At 42.0% G+C, this 10505-nt stretch overlaps 2 protein-coding genes across 5 annotated transcripts in view; one reads left to right on the top strand and one right to left on the bottom strand.

Moving 5' to 3' along the window:
- LOC106956742 (SH3 domain containing GRB2 like, endophilin B2) overlaps nucleotides 1-4550 on the top strand; it is a 20643-nt gene extending 16093 nt beyond the window's left edge. For all 4 annotated transcript variants that reach the window (XM_015047762.1, XM_015047760.1, XM_015047759.1 and 1 more), the window contains one exon: nucleotides 34-4550. The gene's annotated coding sequence lies outside the window, so the exon portion shown is untranslated. The remainder of the gene's footprint in view (nucleotides 1-33) is intronic.
- A 3368-nt stretch (nucleotides 4551-7918) lies between these two features.
- pip5kl1 (phosphatidylinositol-4-phosphate 5-kinase-like 1) overlaps nucleotides 7919-10505 on the bottom strand; it is a 17708-nt gene continuing 15121 nt past the window's right edge. Inside the window, exon 11 of the mRNA XM_015047772.1 lies at nucleotides 7919-10505. The gene's annotated coding sequence lies outside the window, so the exon portion shown is untranslated.

Here is a 10505-nt window from a genome sequence, read left to right as displayed (position 1 = left end):
GGTGTCACGATTTGCGCCTGCTGTCTCTCGAAGGTTTGAGCTTCTTATCTGAATGAAATGCAGCTGGTGATTGGTTCAGAAGACAGAAACATGAAGAATCACAAGCTAAACTAGGGAGCTAATGCTAAAGATGCTAGTATTGCGCTTATTTATATTTCTGTTTTGTATCAGTTTTTTTCACTGAATTAATTATTGTAGCATATTTGTGTTTGCACAACATGTCAACAGAGACCAAGCTAGCTGCTAGCAGCTTTAGCAGTAGCAGCTAGCTTAGCTTGCGGGTTAAAGAGTGTTTTCTTCTGTTTCAATTAAAAAACAAAAACCCATAGAAAACATACTTTACATAAATTAATTTAGTGGCTTGTTGATCACAAACTGTTGCCATTCGTTGGTGATAAACTATTTTCATCATGGCGGCTCAGAGGAACGATCCGGTTAGCCGCTTAGCTAGGAGGCTAACAGCACCACAGCTTCTTCCCTCCAAACAAAACTAATCAGGATAAAAATATTTCCATTTTCCTTTTCAGTTTTGATTATTTTATACCAAAAACTCAAATATTTTCTACCAGTTTCTACAGTCACAAAAAGTTTCTTCAGTTTTGGTCCTTATTTAATTAATAAGTAATAATTACATTAGTTTTATTTAAAGCCAGATTACTTTAGATCCTTAATGTATTACACTTTAAGAAAACTAATGAAAATCTCCACTGATTTAATTTCTTTAAGGATATAAAATCATTTTTATGTATTTAGAATCAGTTCATTTATCAGGAAAAATGTTATTTTAAAAAAGGGGAAATCTAAATAATGGCTGTTTAGTCACAAATCAGAGCTAAAAAACGACTTCAGAGGAAAACACTGTGATTTGACTAGGACCCGTTATCTGTCAGATCTTATTAGTCGCTGATTCAGAGTTCAGACCAAATTTAATATATAACACAACGATTTCATTCATACTAGTAAATTTCATGCAGTTTAATGAAATTATATGCTGATTTGAAGATTTATTTACAGTTTATCTGTAATTCATGAAAATCCTCCCAGTAAAAGATTTAAACACACGAGTACAAAACGCAGAATCAGGGAAATGAAAGCAGAGAAACACAGAGTGGGATCTAAATACAGCCACTTTTAAAACTAATAAAGATTTATTTATTAACTTTCTGTTCCTCAGCAGCTGTTTGCTGTGAACTGACAGGAAGTGATGTCACGCTCCCCTGACTCAGAGGATCAGATTTATTTAGAGCGGCGGTGTCGGATGCATCTTCCTGTCATTTCATAGTTTTTATTTGATCCCTGATGCTCTGCAGTGCTGCTGAGGTTTAGAACAACATATCAGAAATATGCAGCTGTATTCACAGTAATAATAAAATGCAACTGTAAAAAACTCAAACTTTTAAAAGTTTGTTTTTATGTGAAGCTGAAATATGAGGCAGAGGAACAGAGCCAGGAATCGGCTCCGACCTCGTTTTTCCATAAACGAGTTTCATTTTCTGTCGGTGAAACATTTTTATTTGTCGCTGCGGTTTCTGGGGTCAGATTCAGTCTCACAAACATTCACAAACATTCAGCTTTTATCTGCAAACTTAACGTAAAATTATTTAACATTTTGTACAAATGTTGCATTAAGTACATTTCATGATACTTTGTTTTTCACTAATCAGTGAATCCCAGCTGTGAGACGTTAAACTGAAGTGATTTTGTGATCAGTGGAAATATTCTGCAGATGGAGAAACTTGGTGAGACTTTCGTTAAGAGAAAACAGGAAGCAGCTTCGGCCCAAAACCTAGAAAACAGAACCACAAGCAGGAAGTGGCTTTAGTTTCGGCGGTGAATGCAGACTCAGCGTCGCTTTCGTCAGACTCGATCCTCAACATGTCTCGGCAACGTCTGTTTGCTCCCTCTGGTCCCAGAGGCCCGGTTTGTTTGGACAGACGGATCCAGAATAAAGTTCTGTCTGCTGAGCATCAGGATGATGCAGCGACCGGCCAGCAGGGGTCGACCTTCAGCTGTCATTTGGCCCATTAGCTTCATGCTAAACATAGCAACGTTCCAGCTGCTGCTGCGTCTCAGTTTGCTCCTGGTTAACTCTCCAACATCCAGGTCTCTCTAGTTCGATGGGGACCACCATGTTTCTACCAGTCGCCTCATTGGCCCCAAATCCAGGAACTTTGGCCATCCAGTGATTTTCCTAAAGGTTTCTGTTATCCACCTCGTTCTGGTAATAAGGAGCTGACTGACTTTAATCCTGTTTTCTGCTGGTTCTGGTGCAACAGGATCAGCAGGATCTAAGATCCAGATCTGCTTCAGTCAGACGCCTTCAACTCCACAGGTAAATGTAGATCGTCTGATTCCCTGAACGTCTCTTTAGCCGTGAGCAGCGTCACTATGTCTCTGTTGGGTGGGCTGACCCTGACCCCGACCCCAACCCCGACCCGGACCCGGACCCCAACCCTGACCCAGACCCTGACCCTGACTCCGACCCAGACCCCGACCCAGACCCTGACCCTGACTCCGACCCTGACCCCGACCCAGATCCCGACCCAGATCCAGACTCCGACCCAGACTCCGACCCCAACCCAGACCCCCCATCCCACTTTAGTCCTTTCACAAACCAGAGCTGGACGAATACGTTACCGTTTGGGATGGGGAGGTGGCGAGAAGCTAAACGGGCGTCTTAGAGCTGAACAGGCAGGTGAGCAGAGGCCAGGTGAGCAGAGGCCAGGTGAGCAGCGGCTCACACAGATCCTGATCCTTCTGCAGGTGTAACTAGAGACTCTCTGTAGTTAAAATCCAGCCGATTATAATGAGAATAAAGGTTAAAGGTTGCTGGTGAACCGTTGGCAGGATAAAGTTTAAAGTATTTTACATGACTCAGTTGTTATAAACATGCTGCATATCAAATATGACTGAAAACATTAAACTATAATTCAGCATCTTGAAATTTGGTCTCTGTGTCTTTAAGAAGCTGCTGCTCTTTCTGAAGCTCCGCCTCCAGGAAGTCATCCCAACATGGCTGCTCTATTAACCCTTTAACGTTTTTACAAGCGCTGCTCTGAGAACCTGATGCAGTTCCAGCTGCTGGCTGCTAATTGATGCTGGCTAGTCTGAAGGAGCTGTGGGGGAGGAGCTGCGCCTCGGAGGCGGGGCTAGGTTCACCCAGGTGTTTAACAGCTGAATGGAGATGAAAGGATTTCTGAAACAAACTAATCAAAGCGACGCTGCAGGTCATAACAAGATGTAAAGATAAAACTGTGGCTTTGACGCGACACCGGCCCTTTAAATGTTCCCCGCTCAGCGTCCAAGCAGTGATGTCACATAAAGTCTGAGTCATCTTCAGCTCCTCTTCAGTTTGTTACACAAACGAATCGGTGATGAAATCCTGTCATTGTGTTTCCTCACCGCGTTCAGTCGTCCCTGAAGCAGGTCAAAGGTCACAGCGGCTGACTCGGCCTCAGAGTTCTGCTTCCTCCTGAACGGCCGGAAATGAAATCCTGACTCATATCCCAGGAATCCTGAGGGAACTCCAGACGGGACAGAACCGGATCCGAACAGAACCGGGTGGAGAGAAACCAGGAACCTGGTTTAAATCAAAGCCACAGAAATCCTGAGATTAAACTGGTTTTACTGGATTAACCAGATTAAATGACACCAGGACAGACTCGCATCTTCATTCTGATAGTTTGGATGTTTATGAGATTAGAGTCTAATATCAGACAATAAAATACTTTTTTCTGTAATATAAACTTTATTTTATCTCAGGTGAAAAAACATCTGATCAGATAAATTTGGCATAAAAATTAATAAACCAATAAATGAAAATGAGTTTGATCATTTCCATTATGATTAAAACTTTCTAAGGGAAATTCTGTTTACAGAAACGTCATAATCCATTTTATTTATGGTTTTATTTTCAATATTTAAAATATCTTCTGGTGGAAGTTTTCTTTACAAAATTAGTTTATGAAATTGTATAATAAATGATCCATTATCAAAATATTACAAGGAAATGGTTTCCAAATGAAAATATTGTTTGTTGCAATTATTTAATTTGTCGTCCACTCTCACTCTGCTTTTTAAACACGAAACGTCAAAATGTAAGAAGCCAATGCTGCATTCCAGGATATTAATGGAAAAATTTAGTGGAAGGAAAACCTTTGGTAGAGTAACATGCAGAAGGATAACTGAAGCTGAGCCAGAAATCACAGCAACTAACAGCAGAGCCACAGGAAACAGCCACGGCTTCTGTCGCTTTGTGGCGGTGACCGTTTCCATGACAACGGTGTGGGGCGGGGTGTCACATGATCAAATGGTTTCTGGATTAAATCTCTGAGATTCTCTGATTTAGGAAACTGAATTCTGAGGGAAACTGTTGATGTGTTTTCAGCATAATCAGAGCGCGGGCTTTGACTGGACCACGCGCAGTGTGTGTGTGTAAATAAAGTGTCGTTTTGTTGCTTCAGTGTTTTAACTCTTTGGTTAAATGTGATTTTTTTTGGCGTCTCATTTCTCCAGTATCGATGTTCAATAAACAGCATGTGTGTCACAGACGCCGCGTTGTTGGAGTGGTCATTGAACGCGTCGCAGCAGGATGTCCAAGCTGCGGTCTGGGGGCCATTTGTGGCCCGCACAGTGATTTTTATCATAACAGAATAAATTAAATCTTCTTTAAATCTTAATTATATTGTAAATAAGAGCACAAAAATAAACTTTTACTCCCAATTTATTGTAACTGCAACACAAACAAATCCTAACAGAAAACTGTCTTATAATAAAACATCATCCCAGAGATTTTTAATAGCTTTTTCTCCAAGCAATGACTTATTTTATTTTTGTAAATGAGTATTTCTAGTTTAATATTGAACAAATAAAAAATATTTGACTTTGTATTTAGAAATAATTGTTTCCTGTTTGTCCAACATCTTTCAATTACAAACAGTTTTGACCCTGATGGCAAAAATTAGGTTTCCTGAGGTAAAAGTTAAAAGTATCTTCAGGGATTTGACTAGACCAGGGGTGGTCACTCCAGGACTGGAGGGCCTCTTGCTACTTTTAGATGTACTTCAACACACCTGAGTCAAATACTGAGGTTGTTAGCAGAACCTGATGCACTGAGGAGATTCAGCTGCTGGATCCAGATGTGCTGGACCAGGGAGACGTCTAAGAGCTGCAGGACCAGGACTGCCCAGCCTTGGACTAGACCCTTTCTCTGAATCAAACATGGCTGCTCACAAAAATCTGAGATTGCTGCAGAAATTATTAGAAGATAAAATATATAAAAACACATTTAATTGTAAAGGCAAATTATTTTCAGTAAATTACAATAAATCTTGACCTTGCTTATTTCATTTAGTGTTTACTTAAATTTATTTAAATTTACCATTATTGCCTTTACAAATTAATCAAATTAGGATCAATAAAATTTGGCTTTTTTGTCAGAAAAACATTTGACGTCAAAGTGAAAACTGATTTCTACAAAATCATGACAAAAATATGTAACTTAAAATAAGTGATTGTATAAATATTTACCATAAATGTAGACAGCAGGTCCAGGTTCGGTTCGGTTCGGTTCTGCAGTGGATTCTGGGCTCCTCAGACCTCCAGGCGGAAGCTGATTTATTTATTCTCATTTATTAGTCTGTCTCTGCAGGAAGTTCGGTCCGGTTCGGTTCGTACCGACTCGAACTCTCTCAGGACACCGGAGGCGGTTCGGATGAACTGAGCAGGTTCTGGTGGTTTTAGAAACCGAACCGAACCTGGACGTGTCAGAAGAACCAGCCTGAATGTTTTAAACCCTCCCGGTGTTCGTGCCGCCGCAGGGCGCCCCCTGCCGGCGGCTCTCCGCGCAGCGTGATGAGCCTCAGCCGGGCTTCCTGCTGCTTCATCTCCCGGCAGTGGTTGATGAGGATGAGGAGGGACTCTTCCTCTCGGTGCACCCTGACCTCCGCAGGTCCGCTGAGAGCCTCCATCTCCCGGTCTGCGTCCCGCGGCCTTTTATTGGTGAAGAACCACAGAGTTTCTTACCTCACTGCTTATTTTCAGACTCAGGAAGACCGAACAGGAGGATGAGGAGGAGGAGCCTTCATCAGCTGCTAAACAGAGACAGATTCAAATATTTTATTTTTGTTCTGGTTTATTCACAAAGTGAGAATTGACCCAAACTGGTCCCATGTGAGAACGTAATCAGCCCTGCTGTTAAATCACGAGTTAATGTCGATTTTTCTGCTCCTTCTAACCAGCCGACCCGATAATTTCTGTAGAACCGGAACCGGCTGACAGCAGGAAGCAGGAGTTCACACCCCAATGCAGTAATGCGCTAGCACTCAAGCTAATATTTAGCTTAGCACTATTAAGCATGCCTGCTAACTTTGAAAATATGTAGCGCACTTAGCTTCCACTAAATTAATTTTTTCAGATTAATTCTGAAAAAATTTATTGTGTCATTAACATACGATAAGGGACAAGATGGCTGAATCTAGCATAAGCTAAACATGCCATCTAGCATGCTGGTATAGCACTTTAGCGTTAGCTTATGGTAAATGTCCAGTTGGTGTTGTGCTTTAGCTTTAGCTTCAGCTACATATCCTGGTGGTTCCGGCCCGGTCGGTTCTGGGTCGCCTGCTGTTCGTCTGACGGAAAGTCGATCCGTTTCCTCACTGGATCTGAGAAACACAACAAAAACTGAAGAGTTAAAATTTCAGGGTCAAAGGCTTCAGCGTTGACTTTAACTCATTACGAGTCGTTTTAACCCTTGATGAGTTAAATGGGTCCAATGTTAGTTATTTCCAATAGCTGATTGCACCAGGATTGATTTTAAATGGTTTCCAGTGTCCATCGGTGTTGAATAAACTCTGATAGGAGGAAAATAAGCTCCTCCCTCCTTCAGCTGATTGGCTAACGGATCACAGGTGTGAGGAGAGAGAGAGAAAATGGCACAGGGGGCGAGCGAGAACACAGAACAGGAATCTAAAATTAATCAAAAACTGCACATTAGACACTGAACCAGAAAAAGAAAGAAAAATGACACAAAAAGTAAAAATGATAAACTGGAATCACTGAAATAAAATTCCAAACCTGGAAGGTAACATAAAAAACCTGAACTGAGAGTCAGAATGAGCCACCAGCTCTGATCTGATGCTCTGGACTCTATTCTTCCTCTAACTCTGGTAGTTCATATTTAGCTCTCTGGCTCCCTCTGGTGGTCGTGGAGGGAACAACACTTCCACAAAGTCTGACTCTAAAAGGCACAACCAGGCAGTTATCTGATTTCATTTCTAGATCTATCTGCTTTGACCTCACATGTAGAAAAACACAAACCAGATTCAACTCTAGTCATTAGAGACTATTTATTTAACATTCTAAGTCAATGTAGAAAAGTTGCGGAAAAAACAAAACAAATTAAAATAACTGAAATCTCAATATGAGCTCCAGATGACCGGATGTTTTAAAGTCTGGTAATAAAAAATAAAAATCATTGGTTCTAAAAACAAAACGTCAAAAACCTGAGAGGAAAGAAAAATCCCAACTAAATATTTATTATGGGTTCAAACACCAGAGATATTTTAATATTCATTAATAAACAGTGGAAACAAAATGGCTCCACTGTTCAAGCTAACATCTCTGCTCTCGCTAAAGATTGGCAGCTTTGCTAATGTTAGCCGTTAGCATGTCACGTAGCCTTGCCTCCAGGTATTTCCGGTTGAATATTTTAAATATTCTCAACAAAACAGCATGAACAGGAACATTTTGAGAATTACTTTAAGTAAGCTAGCTTTTTAGGTAGCTGTGCTAACCACTGTGTCTGACATGAGATTTTTACCAACTGCTTTTTGCTCTTTTGTGAAACTTTACTAGAGAAAAACAGTTAGCAGTTAGCAGACGAGGAAACTGAAATAAAACAGATTCTTTCTTTCTTTAACTTTCATTTCTCTTTATTGCAGGCGGTACAAAGCAACGATGTTTCATCCGTTCACATCATTCCTGCCTCTCAGGCACCAGAAACGGTTTTATCATGATGGACATCTGCAGGAGCTGAACCTGCTTTGGGCCTAAAGGTTCAGCCCCTGAGGAGTTCACAGGATCCAACAGGAGTTCTGGATCCGACCCGGGTCTGGCTCCAGTTCCCCTCACTGGGAGCCATCCCGTTTGGACCTGATGGTTTCTGGTTCCGGTTCATCAGATATGATCCATCAGACGTTTCTGACCAGAACCAAACATTTAGTTTCTCAGTTCTGGAACCAAAACTAAAGATTGGATCAGTGGAGATTCTGATCAGATGATCCACCGATCGATCCGCTTCCTAATCCTCACTGACCTTTGACCTAAAGTAGCCTGAACTCAACAAGCCAGTGGTCGGCACCGCCACTTAAATCTAAATAACTCATCATGAACATTAGCTACGCTAACGCACTACACCAACATGGTATTTAGCAGAAGCTAAAGCTAAAGTGCTACACCAACAAGGTATTTAGATGAAGCTAAGTGCTCTAATTGTTAGGAAACTTAGCTAAAGTGCTAAACATTAAACTAGCTCTGCTATTAGCGCATTAGCATTAGCATTAGCGTGCTCAGCTCTGCGTCCAGGCGTCAGATCAGATTTATGTTGGTTTCTGCAGGTTCAGGACTGGGAGGCGTTTGATGGTGAAGGTGGAGCTAGCTGCTGGAGGTTCTGACCCGAAGGTGGAGCTAGCTGCTGGAGGTTCTGACCCGAAGGTGGAGCTAGCTGCTGGAGGTTCTGATCCGGATCCAAACCGGGTTTTATTGGATTCAGTTCTGGACAGAAACAAACGGGTCAAAGACAGACGGATTACTTCCTGTAGAGGAAATCATGAAACTGTCCGAGGATCCGGTCGGATCAGAACTCCTGAGGAAAAAACGGAGCAACAGGAAGTGGAGCGACCGGGCTCTGTGGCTGGCAGAGGCAGCATCATGCTGTGGGCCTGAGGCAGAGCCTTTGGTCAAGCTAATCGAAGGCAGAAATCCTCAGAATGAAGGATTTGTAACGTTTGTTTCTTGGACTGGACTGCAGGCCTTTCAGGTCTGTTTGCATAAAAATACAGATTTATAACGAAAAACATGAAATAAAAACCAAACTAATCATTTAAACGTCACACAGTTCAAACAAAACATCATCATGGATGTTCCTGTAAGGCAGAAAGACGTCAGAGTCCAATAAACAGCACATGATGCATATTGAGACGCAGCAGATCAGAAACTAAACCATCATCTGGAAACTGGGAGGAAAAGTAAGTATGTATGTAAGTACACCCTGTCATCCAGCAGGGTGTACTTACATCCTGGATCTTCACCAGGATCTCACATCCTTCATGGATTCTGCTGCAGTTTGAAGCTTCAGAAGTTTGTAAAATCAGTTCCAATAAATAAAATCAATAAAACCAGTCGGCCATTTTTGTTTTGTCTCTGCTCGTTTTTAGCCAAGCAGCAGTCGGTTTGTCAGTAAAACTGTCAGACGCAGTTAAATACTTTGTAACATCTGCAGGTTTCAAGACGTTTTTAATTCAGCTGAAATGAAACATCTAAATCCAGGTGATGTTTGGAGGATCCAGCTGGATTCTACAGCCTGAACAGAACCGAACCAAAACCAACAATCAAAATAAGCTAGCTAGTTAGCATGGAGTTATTAGCAGCTAGCTACAGACCAAGTTTAACTCCTGTGATTGGTGTATTTAAGGCCAATTTTTAAGTCGTTTTAAGACTTTAAGGACTCTGCTAATAATTCTGCTGATGATTTTACTTTGATTACAAATAAAAAATTTAATCTGAATCAACGGCGGACCGGGTTAGCAGATGAAAAACCTTCGTGCTGAACAACGGTTCCTCTGTTTTCATCATGCAGGATTGTTTACGTTGGTCTCCATGGCGATTTTGTTTCCCTCTGGGATCAATAAAGTAATTTATTTGCATCAGATTAGATTAGGAAGGTCTAATCTCCCTAATCTAATCCAGGTCTGAAGTTTGATTCTTTCCTGATCTGCAGCTGGCGGCCGCAAGAATCAGTCTGAGGGCCAAAAATGGAGCCCAGGCCGCAACTTTGGACACCCCTGGTCTCGTCCAATCACTGACTGAGAGGTTATGCCCACATCCTGATGCCTCCACCACCGTGCCTGGTGTTCGGCCCAGAGGACGTCGTCACGACGTCTCGGCTTTGCTCACCTCAGTCCGGCAGCCATCTTGCTTCTAGAGAGAAGAGGCTTTCTCCTTCAACTCTGGCAAGCAGCCGTGACCTTTAACCTTTGACCTGATGCAGAATGATGGTTTAGTTTCTGATTTTCTATAACAAGATTGTTTTCATTTGGAAACCAGAAAAAGTCCGCTGGGCGGTTCTGGTTCTGTGAGCTGGAGGAGGCAGATGGTCCAGTCAGTGTGGTTCTGGTCCAGTCGTGTGGTTCTACTCGGTGTGGTTCTAGTCCAGTCGGTGTGGTTCCGGCCCAGTTGTGTGGTTCTGGTCCAGTCGGTGTGGTTCAGGTCCAGTCGTGTGGTTCCGG

This window comes from Poecilia latipinna, unplaced genomic scaffold (genome assembly GCF_001443285.1).
Source record: "Poecilia latipinna isolate Pla-1442-1.1 unplaced genomic scaffold, P_latipinna-1.0 Scaffold841, whole genome shotgun sequence".
In the NCBI taxonomy this organism is placed as follows: Eukaryota; Metazoa; Chordata; class Actinopteri; order Cyprinodontiformes; family Poeciliidae; genus Poecilia; species Poecilia latipinna.
This window is presented reverse-complemented; position numbering and strand designations above follow the sequence as displayed.